The sequence below is a fragment of the Ambystoma mexicanum genome, chromosome 7q (genome assembly GCF_040938575.1).
Source record: "Ambystoma mexicanum isolate Mex_15411 chromosome 7q, UKY_AmexF1_1, whole genome shotgun sequence".
Taxonomy (NCBI): Eukaryota; Metazoa; Chordata; class Amphibia; order Caudata; family Ambystomatidae; genus Ambystoma; species Ambystoma mexicanum.
This window is the reverse complement of record NC_090941.1, coordinates 646,750,065-646,767,476: the sequence shown is the minus strand read 5'-3', so window position 1 is coordinate 646,767,476 and position 17,412 is coordinate 646,750,065. Positions and strand designations below refer to the sequence as shown.

Genomic DNA, 17,412 nt, shown 5'->3' with positions numbered 1-17,412 from the left:
TATTGAGTCAGGTGGCACGGGTGGTCGACGTGACAGCCTAGGTATGGATGAGGAGTGACTCCTTGAAGAGGTTGGTCTTGAGTTATTTTCTGAATTATAGAGTGTGAGGGTGAATCTGATGCTGACAGAGAGGAGGTTCCATAGTTTTGGGGTATAGGCAGAGAAGGTATGTTTTGTAGTTATTTCCTTTTTTCAGTGGCATATTTCAAGTCTCAATGTGTTCTGGCTTCGGGTGGTGCGCTGTACGCTGGAGAGGCAGAGTTTCTCTGAAAAGTAGCTGGGTGACTTGAGGACGACTGCCTTATAGATGATGCAGCAAGACTTGAAGGTGATTTGTGCATGCAGAGCCAGTGAAGGTCGATGAGGGCAAGGGTGATGTGGTCGTATCTGCATAGGACTATGAGAGCCCTTCGAGAAGGCATTGCCCCATCCAGATGGGATAGAACCAGTGCTTGAATAGTGGATCAAAGCTTTCAGGGAGAGGAAGGGCTTGACTTTCCACAAGAGGGAGCGCTGACACCAAGCTGTCTGTGTTTTCTTAGCTATGTGTGTCTTGAAGGAGAGGTGTTTGTCGATGTGGAACCTGAGGCATTTGGTGCAGGAGGTGAGCTCTGGTGTGAAGCCCTCACGGTTCATGGTTGATAGCCAGGCCTGTATGTCTGTGTGATCAGTGTTGTTGGTGAGGTGTAGGAATTTGGTCTTGGAGGGGTTGAGCTTCATCGACCACTTGGATGGTTGCCTTTTCCGTGCTGCATCTGGGTTTGAACCCGGATTGGTAGGTTTGTCGGAGATTGTTGGTGTTGATATGTTGCTGTAGTTGCATGGCCACTGCTTTCTCAAAGATCTTCCTAGGAGGGGAAGATGGGTAACGGGGCGATAGTTACCTAGGTTGTCGGGATCCAGGTTGTGTTTCTTTAGTAAAGGGAGGAATTGTCCTGTCTTTAGGGTCGATGGGAAGGTGCCTTCAGTTAGGGAGCTGTTGATTTTCTCCAGGTAGGGAAGCAGAGCTTCTGGGGGGAGGGCCTTGAGGATGGATGCTGGTAGAATGTTGTTTGTATAGATGTGGCTTTGAGGACAGCCTTGGTTTCTACCAGGTCCTCTGTAGACAGTGTCTTGAATGTTGTCCATGGTGTTGAGATTTCACAAGGAGCGATGTCAGGCGGGTCTGTGGATGCAGAGCTGGTGTCTATGTGCTGGTGAATCTTGCTGATTTTGTCGAAGAACTTTTTGATGGTGATGGATTTTTCAATGGATTGGGTTATGGCATGGTTGGGTAGCGGGATGACACAGTGCTTGACCATTTTAAAGAGGGCTCTGCTTTTGTTGTTGGCTTCTGCTATGGTGTTCTGATAGTAGGAGGCCTTGGCTGTGTTGATTAGTTGTCGGTGGGTTGCTCAGAGTTTCTTGAGGAGAGCTAGGTCGGATGCAGTCCTGGAGCAGCAACATGCTTTCTCTTGTTTCAAGGTGACTCTTGCTGAGGTTGAGTTCTTACGTGTACCAGGGTGCTGAAAGGTTTCAGTTTGCAGTTGCGTTTTTTCAGAGGCGCATGTTGGTCGATGGAGGCTGAGAGGGTGGCATTCAGTGTTTCAAGTAGAGAGTCACAGTTTGGGTGGGGGTGTTCGGTACATGAGAGGTGGAGGTTGGCGAGGCCTTCCGTGAGGGCTTCCACCGGGAAGTTCTTGACGAATCTGAAGGTTTGACTGATGGGTTTCTGCTGGGAGTGCTTTACTGGGGTGGTGTGCAGGATGTTGAAAGGCACGGCTAGGTGGTCTGATCAGTCAAGTGGAAGAGGAGAGCTGTAGTCAACTGAAAGCAGTGTGGTGATGAATAGTGCAAGGATGTTATCTTTGTCACGCGTTGGGTCTTTTTTGTGCTGTGTGAGGCTCAGGGTGTCGGCAGAGGAGAGCGTCCTTCATCGGTTTGGTGACCTTGTTGCCTGGGAGGTTGATGTCACCTAGGAAGATGTGGACATGAGTGAGAGACATGGTAGTGACCAGGTTGGTGAAGTCTTCGATGAGGGCAGTGTTGAGTTTGGATGGTCTGTAGAGAGATGAAAGGTGACTGTGTCCATCGGGAGAGCGGGAAGTGGCAGGAGAGGTGCAGGGCCACAAGGTCTTGTGGATGACTGCGAGGCCACCGTCTGTCTTGTTCGGTCAGTCTCTGTGTTGGATGCTGTAGCCATCAGGGACAAGGACATCTAGGATGTGGGTAGAGGTGGGTGTCAGCTAGGTCTCGGTGATGAAGATGGCATCAAGGTAATGTGCATTGATGAGGTTGTCTGCTGCATGGGTGATAGCTGAGCGGACATTGGCGAGCATCAACTTCTGTGTTATGGATGGTGAGGGGGTGCTGATGGGCTTGAGGCTGATTTGGTTAGGTTGCTGCATTGCAGAGTCCATGCCTTAGAGGGGGGGCATGATGTTGGCATTGCCTGGTGATGGTGGGAATGGCCTGTAGAGACGGAGGGAGAAAATACATGTTAGCGTGTGCTTACCTTTTGTCTAAGCAGGGGTTCGGGCCATGGGGCCTTCCGGTCTGAACAGGAATTGCTCTGTTCTTCGTCTGCCCTTCACTTTGGACTCCCGGGAGAATGATGCCCTTGAACTACCTATGAGCCGGACCTATTGCCAAGGGAAGTGCAGCTAGGAAAGAGATCAGATGTGACGAGGGGGCACAGCTTGTGGGTGTTGTTTGTATTTGTATCCACCCATTGACTGTGATTGTCTGTGCTATTCCTAATTGCCCTTCACACACAATACCTGTCCAAACCAACACCTAGCCCCTGGGAACTCTCCGAGATAGATTTGTGATTTTAAGGATTGCCATTGATATTTCTAAGCAGTCTTCTGAAAGGTCGCTTTTTTCCAGCTGTAACCTATTTCCTTGTGTATTAAAATGTCCTAACAAACTGACTTCAGTCACTGGATTTATGTGATGTAATGTAGGTGGTCTTGCACAGTGCTCTTCTGCCATACTGGGGTCCTCGCTGCGCGTGGCTCTGTAAGGAAAAAGTGGGATTGGGTTATTTAGTGAGACTGGAAGAGTGGCAGATGCGAAACCTGTGGTGTGGATGGGTGCAGTTTGGAAGTACCTCATTGCTGAGTGCCAGAAGCGTTGCTAGGGTGGTCTGGGGGGTGGGGGGGGCTATAGCTCTGGGTCTTTTGGTTGTAGTGCTGGATAGAAACTCAGGGGCTACAAACATAAGGCTAGGTAGCCCCGAATCCCAACAGTTCCGACATTAGCGCAGACCCAGATCTTTTCCAGACCTAGCAATACCCCTGCTGAGTGCCAATCTGCTTTCCAAGGGTTTGGCAGAGAATATAAGCATTATGTGTGCTGTTGCATCTGTTCCTTGCAGAGAATTCCTGTTAAAAACAAACATTGACAAAAGCATCAGTTTGGGCTCTTATATGGGCATTTTGCCACGCCTTTCTATGATATTTCCAAGTACTAACACCGTTTGTAACTATTGCCGTCTAATATCTTGGTAGTGCGATTATAGCAGTGCCTGGAAAACGCCTGTCCCAGGCCTACGCTAAAGCCAAAACTGTTGGCTTTTCTTAGTATTGAAAATGTTGAATGAAATACGATACATTCCATATTGTAACAAAAAGCAAAAATGTAAAACAATTTAAAATGTACATAATGCAGTTCTGCTTTCTTTCAGTATTCCATTTGATTAAATTAGTGTCTTTACATAGTGCATGGTGTACAGTAGTTACATTTTTTTTTTTAAAAAAAGGTTCGTTTTAGAAAGCTGCACAATAGATGTAGCTACTTCGCATTGAATAAGTGAGATTAATGCACAAAAAAGCTGCACATGAAATCAAAAGTCTACCACGTCCCTGGGTGGGCTTGAACCACCAACCTTTCGGTTAACAGCCGAACGCGCTAACCGATTGCGCCACAGAGACGGATAGAGCACAAGTGCTTAAACATGCTATAAAAAAAAAGGACGTTTGCCAGAACGTCCTTATTTCTCTTATTTGCGCATGCGAAAAGATTGTCCTACTAACGTAACAGGGAACACGTGACACATCAAACGTGACTGTTAGAAATCCTCCTTCTCTGCATAACAGAACATGGCACCTGCTTCGATGGTGTGAGGATGGTTCTCTGTTCCACACACCTTAAAACACTGAGTTATCGGCAGTTAACTGATATTTATGTGACTATTTTTGCTAACGTGAAAGAATATTGAACGCATGCGCAATAGGAACCGCGCTGTTAGTGCATGGCAACATACTTCAGGCGAGAAAGCAGTGGAATTTGGGACGTAAAATATTGAGATTAAAAAAAAAACGCGGAAAAGCTTGTAAAGTGACAGCGCAAAGATGAAGTACAATGAGAAAACAACTGAAATAGAAAGAACAAGCCTAGGCGAAGATTGTAAATATATTACATGTAACAGAGCCCCTCGAAGGGACTCTTAAGTGCTGAAAATGGTAAGAAATGAGTCTGGAATTATTTCTGATGGGGTGTGTGATGGGGGCAGGGCTAGGCGTGTACCCATAGCGGCCAAGTGACAGACTTTTACAAAGCGTGAACGCATGATTAAAACAACACTGCGTTTCAGAGCTGTGACAAGAAACGTGCACAAATTACATAATAAACCAATCAGGCAATATAACTGAGCAACAATAATACAGATTTTCCATACATTCGTTACAGAAAGACATGATTCTATTAAAGACTCGGAGGCGAAAGATTATGCTCTCAACTTCCCTTTACTACTTGAGCAGCAAAAATGCCAACAAAACAATTATGAAAAACAATAACAAAAACTACAATTCCCAACAAAACATTGAATTTGTAGTCCGTTTTTCATAAATTGTTAACATCACGTGATTTCACAATCCAATCACAACTCTCACATCCTACATAATACTAGCTGTCATCATAGTCCTTCCTCTTTCTTTTGCTGAACGAACATCCAAACTTGCGCCACAACCGGTAGACGACTTTAACTTCACCTTGTTCCCCTCTCAAGGCGCTGTCTTCTGCTCTGCCCCTGTTGAAACATGTATAAACCATCAGCAATCTCATCATGAACGGGTGGGCAATCGCATAACAATAACATTACCATATCAAATACAACATCACATTATTTTCCAAATACTATATTTACATATTTTTATTGTAGCGATTGAAATTGGGTGGAATAATCTTTCGCCGCCGAGTCTTTAATAGAATCATGACTTTCTGTAACAAATGTATGGAAAATCTGTATTCTATACTTAGCACCAACGACGCTACTTGTTCTACTGGTCTAAAATAAAAATTCTTAAATGTTTCCTCATTAGACCAGTCTGCCGCCTTCATAATATCTTCTAGGCGGGCTCCTGCCATAAAGGCCGACAACGCCATAGCACCCCTTGTGGAATGTGCTCCAAACTGACCTACATCTATGCCTGCCTCTGCCATGCACCACCTTACCCATCTAGGCAAGGTGGCTGATGCTACTGCTTTAAAAGACTTTCTTATAGCTATGAGCAATTGATATTCCTCATTAGGTCTCACCATATTCGCCCTGTCTTCATACACTTTCAAGCATCTAACCGGACACAATTTAGGTTTCCCCGAAAAAGCCATATACTCAACCGATTTACTGTTTGTCTTTGTTCTCTTCTCTATATAGAGTACTACTCCTGAAGGTGAAAAGGATTTCCTATTTACCTCTAAAGCCTTCACATCAGACACTCTCTTGCATGAAATCAAACCTAACAAAGTAGTTAATTTAGCTCACAGCGCTTTCCTAGACAAATACTCAGTGTCTGACCAAGTCTCAAACATCTTTAATACCACACTCACATCCCCCAAATGGGAATATCTAGGTGTGGGTGGTCTCAAGCATCTTATCCCTTTCAGAAGCCTACATACCAGAGGGTGCTCACCTACCGGCCTACCCTAAATGTACACATGACCTGCCGATATCGCCGACCTATAATTGTTAATGGTCCTGTAAGCCTTTGCCTGAGCCGCCTATGCGGCTAAAAAATTCACTATGTGAACTACATCTGTTTGTACGGGATCAACCTTTCTCTCCATACACCAATCTCTCCACTTACTCCATGCCACTTTATAGGCCTTCCCGGTAGCTGGGGCCCATGACTCCCTAATAAACTCCTGAGCCGTCCCCGAAAGTCCTGGCTTAGGCTCATTTTTCCTGAAATCGCCCATGCTATCAGGTTCAAATTCCCTGACCGTACCAATGGGTGAGTTTCTCCTGATGGATTTAACAATATGTCCTCTCTGCGTGGCAACAGAATTGGAGCCTTGTAAGACAACTCCAGAAGGTCCAGAAACCAAGCCTGACCTCTCCAGTCTGGTGTCACTAGAACCACTGTAGCTTCTTGTCGCCTGACTTGCACCACTGTACGCGCTATCATGGCGAATGGAGGGAAAGCATATTCTCTTGCTGGTCCCCAAACCTGGAGAAATGCATCTGTCGTTGTCGCTTCCGGATCCGGTCTCCAGCTGTAAAACCTGGAGATCTTCCTGTTCAATCCCGACGCGAATTGATCTGTCTGACACGGACCTCTACGATGCCTTATCTCCTGAAATACTGAGTTGTCCAGTTGCCAATCGCTGGAGTCCCTCAAGTATCTCGAATTCCAATCTGCTACCAGATTGAGATCTCCTGGCAGGTGTTCTGCTCTTACACTGACTCCCTTATGGAGGCATACCTGCCAAAACTCTTTGGCCATCTCTGTCAGCATCTTCGATCTCGTTCCGCCCAGTCGAATTCTATATCTGACTGCCGAAACATTGTCCATCTTTAAAAGAATGGCACCATTTACTCCTTCCTGAGTCCAACACCGGACTGCGAGGGATCCCGCCAGAAGCTCCAGGCATTTGATATGCAGACCCAGCTCCTCGATTGACCATCTCCCCCCTGTCGATTGGTCTCCACATCTGGCTCCCCATCCCCATCGACTGACATCCGACTCTATCACCAGGTCCGGGGATGAGCCAAATATCACCCTTCCATTCCATGCCTTCATGTGGTAGCACCACCATTCCAGTTCCAACTTCGCCTCCTGCGATATAACCACCTTCTGTTCGTAAGATAGACCTCTCCTGAGATGATCTATCTTCAGCCTCTGCAATGCTCTGTAGTGCAGAGGTCCTGGAAATATCGCCTGAATTGATGATGACAGACGACCTACCAATTTCGCTATTTCTCTCAATGAAATCTCTTGCTTTACCATCATACACTTTATCTCCTTCTTTATTGAATTCACCTTCTCTAATGGGAGTTTGAGAGAACCCTGAGTTGTCTCTAAACTGAAGCCTAGGAATTCCATTTCCTTCACTGGTTCTAATTCCGACTTTTCCCAGTTTATCAAAAACCCCAGTTGCTGCAACAAAACTGTAGTTATCCGAACCTGCTCTACTAGAATCTCCCTGTCCTGACACATCAGGCAGATATCGTCCAGATAAATAATCATCCTGATCCCTTTCTCTCTCAGGTATCTTACTAAAGGCTTCAACAGCTTGTTGAAGCATCATGGAGCGGACGCCAGATCAAACGGAAGACATTTGAACTCCCATTTCTGTCCTTTCCATATAAACTGTAACAGCCTCCTCTGATCCCTTTGAATCGGAATCGTTAAGTATGCATCTCTGAGATCTATCCTTGCCAACCAATCTCCCCTCTGGAGGACATCTCTTAAGAGATGAATCCCTTCCATCTTGAAATGTCTGTACACTAGGAAATAATTCAATCCTTTTAGATTTATCACTGTGTAGAGGAGGTCCCAGACATGGCCTGCATGCCACCCCCCTCATTCCGAGGTACCAGGAGCTTACTCGCCAAGGTATTTGACATATGAGGAGCAAATGAACCAACAAAGAGCTGCACTGGGACTCTGCCCAGTATACATCAGAAGATCCATACATGTTGAAGCGCCCATAACCAGACAACCCTGGGCAGCAAGGTGCCCTATCAGACAGCCGTGCCAGCCGCTGAGATGAAATGAAGAGTACCTACCTGATCTGATTGCATTAATACGGCTTCTCCATACAGACACAACCTACAGAGTGCGCCTTAATAAAGAAGGTATGTTAACTGACAAAATTCCATCGAAAATTGGATTGAAACAAGGTTGTACTCTGGCTGCCGTACTGTTTAATCTGTATACTTGTGATATAGAGGAATGTTGGACAAAAGAAGTCATCTATCCAATCCTAATTGGTAGCACAAGACTGAACTATATTGGTTTTGCTGATGACATTCTTATTTTAGATAGAACACCATTTGGTCTCCAGCATAAACTAAATGCTTTCATCTGTTATGCAAATACTCATAACTTGAGAATCAATCACCACAAATCCCGAATTATCATCTTTAGGGATGGTTATAAAAAGAGTTGCCCATACACTTGGCTCATGGAAAATACTCGGGTCACCATTACACATGAAATTAAATATCTAGGGTATCCTTTATCGAATGCCTACTCAAAAATCTGGTGGAAAAAGAAAATATGTGAGAAATCTAAACCTCTAATTTCACAGATGAAAATAATCATGGGTAAATACTGTGGCCTTTCTCTTTTACCTGTCATCCAATTCTACCTCCTTAAAGTCGAACCATCGCTACTTTATATATTAGACATGTGTATATATGAGATAGACGACATCCTAGACACACTTCAAGGTGGGATCTGGAAAAGCGTTTTGGGGCTTCCGGCATCAGTCCCAAATGATATTGTTCGTCATGAACTAGGTATCCTCCCTATATCTGCCAAACGGAACTGGAGACTCCTGAATAACTATACAAAAATCCTGGATCCCCCTGGTAATTCACTGTATGAAGACCTTAATGAATTTCTTCATATGGGTTGTATGAAATCTCTGACCCGATATGCGGAAAAAATGAACGATCTAATGGCTCTCTTGGGCATCCTGAAAGATGACTTAATACTAGGTTTACCTAGTTGTAAACAAAAGTTGTATCGCTATTACTGGAGCTGTCAGGCTGATAGAATTGGGTCCTACCGTTTGTACTACGAGTTTGCCCAATTCAGAAGAAAATTGGGAGATAGAGCTGGCTATATTTCACAGTTCCCTTCTGCTATGGGTCGTAATATTTATTTACGGTTCAAACTGAATGTATTCCACACTAATGAACGATTGTGCAAATGGGGCACCTCTGATAAAGAATCTAACAATGGTTTTTGCCGTTTCTGTAAGGATATGTTTTCTCTCGAGTCTCTTAAACATCTAGTTATCTACTGTGAACATTTTGAAGTTTTGAGACTATCGAAGTTTGGGAACTACATGATCTCTAACTCAAACCTATCGCGTGAAGTACTATGGCAGCGATGCATGCTTGGTGATAGTACTAAATTCATTTTAAGATTGCTATCTGTTTTAATAATTATTGAATCTGAGCTAAAGGATATAAATGATATAAGATGAGCTGTAAATACTTATATGGTATGTGATGCATGTAGGAATGTTGTTTAGCTATGCACAAATTCTTTTTGCTTAGGTAGCATATATAATGTATGTGATTTATGGTCAAAATGGGAAAATGAACTGGTGAGAATTCTGTTTTGTATGAAAAAATTTCTTTGTAAAGGTTTTTAACCAAATACAATAAAAAAAAAAAAAAAAAAATGAAGAGTACCTACAGACGGTCCATGAAGAGACCCAAAGAGCCTTAATGGAAGGCCAGTGGAAATGACATAAGAGCCTGAACAGACTCGCAAATGAACAAAAATGGCTATCGAAGATAGCACGCCAGTGCGAGCAGTTGTGAAAATATATGTAATGGACGCAGGAAAGAGACGATGTTAAAACGTGAGGAAACGTTGCTATGAGACAAAATGGAAGCAACCAACCAGTTAAACGTATGTAAATAGGCTTGGAACGCAAGAAGCTAAAGATATCGATACTGCTTGCAATGCTTAGTAGAAGATTAGAGCGGCAAGCGCCAACCATATATCTACCTCAATAAGGCACATTATACAAGTGCGACTCCATTTTGTAAAAGCAGAAATGTACCCAGGTTGCCAGGGGCCTAACAGGCCGAGTTTCAGAACCCAGCCGGAGTCAAGAGAAGGAGCGGAATCGAAACTCAACAAAGAGCGGCTCATGCCGGGGAAATCGAGGTCAACTAGAGAAAGGGAGGAGAGCGTCAGCTAACAAGACTCAAACTTCAGAGCATACCAGCCTGCCCCATGAAGGTCAAGATAAGGGGGGCCGATGCAGGTGGCGAGGCCGAAACAGAATTAAATACACGAAAAGCTGGAAACTGAAGCAGATTCATGGTGAACAGACATGTGACCAGCCAGGCGCGAAGAGGTACCACCAGCTGATGTCATTCAGGACCCGAGGATGCCATAACCTTTCCTCATAAGAGTCTACAGTTTCAAGACCATACCCAGCCAACTAATTGACACATAGCCCTAAGATAGTGATTGATGGAAGGGAGGCAGGGTGAAACTTGGGACACCAGGCACATGGATGTCCATGCTGCATGCTGCTAATTAAAATGGGGATTTATGTCTAGGGGTGTAACCTGCCCAATCACAATGGACCGAGTTATCTGGAGTCCTATAGATAGTAGAACCAATAGGACATCGTACTTGTAGTGACGTCAATTGCATATGATGTAGTGGGAAGGGCGTAGATGCCCACCCGATAAGAAATATACAATCCGCATGCTCTATTATCATATACAGATATAGCACCTATACTTAAGTTATCTTTCCTAACCAATTATATTGCATGTCGAGTTTTGTAGAATTAGACGTCAATGATGACGAATATTGTCTATAAGAATTGCTGTTCAACTGAAGTTCGAGGAAGTCGGAGCGAGACAGGTGATCGCAATGCAGCTGATTTCCATCTGTTTCTCCGTTTGATGTACTTGTCATTAAACTAACTTCCCTTTGCCAAACTACTGAGTCCTCTTTATTGAGTTGTGTTGGAGTAAGTGAATCCTGCACCCCCAGTGCTCACATGGTGCAGCTATCTTGTCTTACAAGTACTAAAGGGTGCGCACTGATCTATGGGCCCGTCAGTGAAACCCCGCTCCTCTGTACACTTGGTAGCGTGAGGATGGTTTCGGCCATTAATTATTGATTACATAATACTAAGACACCTGAGACCGATGGCACGAAGTAACTCCGGGCCTTCGGCAATATCACGAGACCTTTCGCCATTCCGGCTGAGTAGACTGAGAAGCTTCCCGGGGACAATGATAGAGTAAAACTTCAAAAACTGTAGTGGGTCTGAAGGAACCTGCCTTCCAAGCATAACCCTTCTCATTCCCACGGGCAGCCAATCGGACGAAAACCCTTAAAAGGCTGGAAGAGAAAGGGGTGGTGATCCCGAAGCTCCAGAGAGGAAAAGATGCGATCGGTGAGTGAAACAACAAACTCGCTACTTTGCAAATGTCTTGTAGGCATTAGAGCAAGTAAGGGAAAGGTAAAGGTGGGTGGCGGAGAAAAAAATTAAAATAGTTAGAGGTAGAGAAGACTATATATATATATATATATATATATATATATATAGGGGGTAATGACTCAAGCATAAGAGATAACGAGTGGATACCGGGGGGACACCCGAGAGAAAAACAATGGGTACCAGGGGGACACCGGAGATAAAAATGAAGGATTACCAGGGGGGCACCTGAGATAAAAACGTGAGGATTCGCCTTGTTCCTGCACTTTAATACAGCGGTCAGAAGAAACGTGAACTCAGAGCCCATATAATAAGGGACAAATAGACTACGGTGACGTATAAAGACGCATCAAAGGAGTTCGTTTAAACTCCATGAAGGGGTATTGATTAGAAGGCAGGTATATGTATGACCAGCTGGTGTCCGTCTAGTCTGTCAAGTTGTAAGCGATATTCAATCAACACTACAGCCAAGTCAATGCCTAGTCTGGGATGCCGAGGAAAACCCTTATTAATGTATTTTTATGTCTAGTTCAGTACTCTGGATGACCACCCTTGTATAACACCCCCCTCTTAGAATCCCCCTGACCCCACTGAGCCAAGAAGTAGGTTTGTTTTGCAAATTAAAAGGTTTATTTGAGAATTTAAACAATATATAGATATCACACTTTATAATAAATTAATATCTGATAGTAAACTTAGACATATGATGTTGATCAACAATGGGTAATCTGGCACTAGCACACTTCTTTACAATCAATGAGGAATTAGTATAGGATGGATAAAGTAGCAAAAATAATTTTATGACTTCAAGGGAAAAGCAATGAGGAATAAAATGCAGTACAGAAATACTTGATATGATCTTAGCAACAGATAAGATAATCACTTTTTCTCTGGCATTTCACCCCCTTCCCCTACGCAATGTAAGAAATGGAAGGATATGGAAAGAGGAGCACACAGTTCTCAGGAATGCAATCAAATACAATACGAAATTCAGTTCCCCCCCCCAGCAAGCTTAGAGGAAACAGGTAGGAGTTTGAAACACAGGCCCAAAATGCTTTTTAAATGTGATGGCAATGGATGGGAAAATGTGCCAATGATTTTAATTCCCTCTAGAGATTCAGGGTGAGTGGGAGATGCGTGTTGGTATTAGTTCAGGCTTACTTTAGCAATGCTCTATGATTTATTACCAAGTTGCAACGGATTTTAACAAAAGAAAGAATGGAGCTGCTATTTTGACCAGTGGAGAAATTGAGCCAAAATCGCAAATCGCGGTAAACTCACGAGTGAGTGAATCGTAATTGCGGCAAAAGTATAGATTCTAAGCTTTCAGAGGAAAGTTAAATCTCGTTCCTAGCCCAAACGGTTCCAGAGATACGGACGATTAAATAAAGGTAGTTTTTCAGATTTAAAGTAAACTCAAAATGACAGGTGACAGCTTGCAGCTGCAGAATTGACAGGTGACAGTTGTGCAGCTTTAAAAATGACAGATGACACGATTTCTAGGAGGCAGTTCTACTTAGGTTAAAATAGTTTGGATTGGATTATTTTAACTAAGAGATTGGTTCTGCACAGTTCTGCTAGGTACTCACAATATATTTTGTGCAGGAATGGGCCTCGCCACGGATCTGGTCAGGTTTTGGACTGGACTCCGGTTCTGGTCTCGGCACTTCACAGCGATCTGGGTCACTGGTTCTGCTCACAGCAGTCTGGGTCAGCTCTGCTCTGCTGGTCTAGCCTCTCTGGATATGGCGGGTCAATCAGGCACCGGTTCTGCTCACAGCGGTCTGGGTCTCTGGTTCTCTCTCTGGCAATTGCTTTTGGCAAAAGAATTCAGACAGCTCGCCCGGCTGTGGAATAGTTTGCAAATGATTTTGAGGCCTGCTGACAAATACTTTTGCTTGCAGTGGGCCTTCTTGGTTCAAAGTTCTGTAGTCTCTGTTTAGCTTGGAAGTCTAAGTGTTGGATCTCTGGATGTGAAGTCGTTGGCCAGCATGCTCCGCAGCAAATGGAATTGAATGTCTCTACCTGTCCCAGCAGTCTCTTTTTATGTGTTTTGAAAATGGATGTGTGCCTGGGCCTAGCTAAGCCTGCCCCTCTCTACTTGTCATTGGCCCAATTCTCCCCTCTCCCATGATTGGGGGAAGGAAATGGATTGTCATCATGATGAGGTCTGTTTATGGGTCAGAGGATCCTCCCCTGGTCTGTTTGCCCACAAATCTATATTTGATTCAAATACATCTTTCCCAGATATACAATTTGTTGAAATTACATGTGCACATTATATATTCCTTATGGTCCATGCTTGTCCGCCTCTGATCTTCCTGGGGGCTTGCATTCAAAAATGACAACATTTTGTGCTTTTTAACTGGTTTTGCAATATCGGACATTTACCCAAAATTACACAGATGTGCGCAAGGAGTATGGACATTAATTGATGAAGTGTCAGATTTTTAACATGCAGACATTTGGAGTGAGACCCTATTTTCCGCTAGCAACCCCCCAGAATACACCACAGGGTCCTAACGCCTCTCAAAATGTTCACAGAAAAATCACAAAAATAATGATATTACTTATATAATTCTGACAAGTCCGCACTATGAGTTATCTATCTTTTTAAAATTATGCCCTGGTCAAAAAGGGGTGTGGCTTCCCACATCACAGGGTGGAATAACTGGTTTATCCACTTCCCCCAAGCCAGCTTGTTCACGGAGGCACAGCTGCCCCCCAGTTTCTCCCAAGAGGAAGCTATTTTACGACGCCCCCAATATAACATTTGCCTGAGTCCAGGACAGGCCTTTGTTCAACTCCCCGTAGTCCCAAGCTACTCCACCCCTAATCTAATCAGAGAGGTGTTAACTCCTTTTGGCCAGGGGCAGAGTGGCTGAGCATCCAGTTTCAACTCCTGTCGGGGGTAGTTTTCAGGCAGAATTCAGTTTCATTAAGCCAGGTTTCAGCTAAATGTCACTTTTTGTTCCCAGTTTTCTACATTCAAATCAAACTGACAATTTTTACCTATACATTAAATAATTACTTCCTTCAAGTCATTTCAGAATATAGTTTTACATTGTATCCACCTCTTAGCAAGTCTTTCCTTGGTCTGGTTTTGTTTCATTTGTTCAGTTTTACACAAAAGTCTGGTGGTTTTAAAACGCCGGCTTTCTGATAGTGGTGAGTACTGGTAATGCAACCATTTTTGGGATTAAGAAAATAAATTCCCCACAGTTCTGGGTTGCTTTTGGCAATCAGCATTGCCATTCCCAATGGTTTCAGGCTACTGTGTGTGTAGCCCAATTGTGGTTTTAGGCAGTGCCCTCCTGTGCTCACAACATAGGCAAAAATGGGTGGCAGCCTATTCTTCATGTTTTCCCTGTGCACTCTCTGGGGAGTTCTGGCCATCATGATGTTTTCCATGCCAGTACTGCACAGTTTTATTGTAGGGCTTGGATGCATGGTTAAAAACATCCCACAAGCCCCCCCTCTTGCGATGGCCATTCTGTCTTTTCTCAGATGGAACTCACAAGATCTGGGATGTTCTCCTCATCTTCTTCCGGTAGATGGCACAGTTCAGCATCTTTTCCCCCATCCAGTTGGATCGATCGGTTCTCCTCGCCGGTCCTGATGGGAATATTGGGCGGTACCCCGGACCCCTCGGGTCTCTGCTCCCGGTCCCCAGTCGTCCTCCTTGGTCAGTCTCCATGGTTTCATCTCTCCTAGGATGATAAAGCAAAGCGGCAATACACATTCCTAGACATTTTTCCACCACTATTAATGGTGTGGCGAACATATACATTTTATGAATCAGAAGACATGAACATATACATTTTCTTTTTTAACTTAGGAGACAAGAACATATATATATATATACACACACAAGGATCACAGAATTTTATATGCTATATGTGGAATATTTTAGGGTTGGAACTGAATTACTCTGGAGCGGCCCCCTCTGGGATTCCAGTGGATTCCTCCAGTTGTTGCAGAGTGTGCCTGGGATGGCAACACTTTAGCTGATTTATATGTACCCACTTGTCTTCCCCCTCTGCCAAACCGCCTTTGGGGATGCGGATCTTGTAGGCCACAGGGGAGATTTTGTCTATAATTTCAAACGGTCCCTTCCATGTAGGCAAAAATGTTCGCTGTTTGGCCTGGTTCCTTTGGAAATTGTATAGATAGACCCGATCACCCACCTTATATTCCTTTCGGGTAGTTTTTAAATCATAGTGGGTCTTCATGCTCTCGGCTGATCTTTCTAGATTCCGCTGAGCATAGGCAAAAGCATGTTGAAGGTGTTTCCTTAAATTCTCCACATACTCATGAGTTGTGGAGGCATTTATTAGTGTCTGCTCTTGAGTCCTGTAGAGCAAATGCTGGGGAAGCACCATCTTGCGTCCAGTCATCAACTCAAATGGTGACATTTTGGATGCAGATGAAGGGGTAGATCTGATGGCCATTAGGACCAGAGGTAATCGGACATCCCAACTTGGCCCAGAATCTGCCACAAACTTTTTTAAGATGCTCACAATGGTTCGGTTATATCTCTCCACTGCTCCAGAAGAAGCTGGCCTGTAAGCAATGTGTAGCTTCCTTTTAACCCCCAGTATCTCCCACATCTTTGTCATTACTTCACTGGTGAAGTGGCTACCCCTGTCTGACTCAATCCTTTGAGGTAGACCAAAACGGGAAAAGATGTGGTTAATCATCAGGGCAGCTGCTGTTTCTGCCTTGCAGTTTGGGGCTGGGAGACATTCCACCCACTTGGTAAACAAGCATGTAACGGTCAACATGTACTTGTTTCCTCTAGACGAGTGAATCACAGGGCCTACAAAGTCGATTTGTAAATCTGACCATGGCAGTGTCATCCCCCTCTTTTGGAGAGGCGCACGGTGTGTGAGGGATGATGGCTGAAATTGTGCACACACAAGACACCCCTTCAAGTATTGGTCGAGGTCCTGCCCCATGTGTGGCCAGTATGCAACCTCTCTTAAGATTTCCAGTGTTGTGTGAAACCCCCTATGACCGGCGGTGGCCGCATCATGGGCGTGACTTAACATCAGGCTTCGGAATGAGGTAGGAACCACCCACTGATCATGGCCAGCTTGGGATTTCCTTACCAACAAACCGTCTTGGTTTCGGAACATTTTTGGACATTTCATCAACACTCTTAGGTCCTCTTTCCCAATGTAATCAGTATCCGTCAGGGGAAAGTTCTCAGGGTCCTCAAGGTGTTGGTAAAACTTACCAATAATTGGATCCCCCTTCTGAGCTGTAATTAAATCAGCATCAGGGGTCTCCTTACTCCATTGTGCAGTTGAAAGATCACTGTGAGCATTTGTCTGGGACCTAGTGATAGCAGTGACCTGGATTTCCCCCAACAGGAACTCTATTTCTATTAGATCCCCTTGGATGGCCCCGGTTTTGGCCAGCTGATCAGCTAAGTCATTTCCAGTTTTGTCTGGTCCCTCTACTTTGGAATGACCCTTGATCTTTTTCCAGTAGATGGTCATCCCATTCGATGTGACCAGATCATCAATGTTTTGGATTAACTTCCCATGTTTCAAGGGTTTGTTATTAGCACATAACATGCCTCTGGTTTTCCAATTAACCAGAGGCTCCACGAACCCGTTCCGTACATAATCCGAATCTGTGATTATGACCAGTTTGTGGAGTTGATGTTGGACAGCAGTGAGGATGGCCTGATGCACAGCCATCAGTTCTGCCACCTGACTACTTCGGGGACCAATTTTGTATCCAGCGGAGGGTTCTGGGAACTCCTTCACCCATGCATTCCCTACGCCAGCCAACAGTTCTTTCTCCCCGTCGTTGTCAACATGGTAAGAGCATCCATCCACATAGACAGTGGGCATTCCCTCACACTTGTCTTCTTCAAAGACTTTGTGTGGGGAATTAAGGTATGCCTCCATGTTGTCCTTGATTTTTAGACTTTCGTCCTCGAGACAGTTTTCTCTGGCACAATCATGCAAGTCAGCCAGACCTTGC

General features: G+C 44.4%; 1 non-coding gene across 1 annotated transcript; it reads right to left on the bottom strand.

Annotated features, from left to right (window-relative positions):
• Positions 1 to 3,840: 3,840 nt before the first annotated feature.
• On the bottom strand, positions 3,841 to 3,914 carry TRNAN-GUU (transfer RNA asparagine (anticodon GUU)). Its single transcript has one exon. It is a non-coding gene; the product is annotated as a tRNA-Asn (tRNA).
• Between the last annotated feature and the right edge of the window lie 13,498 nt (positions 3,915 to 17,412).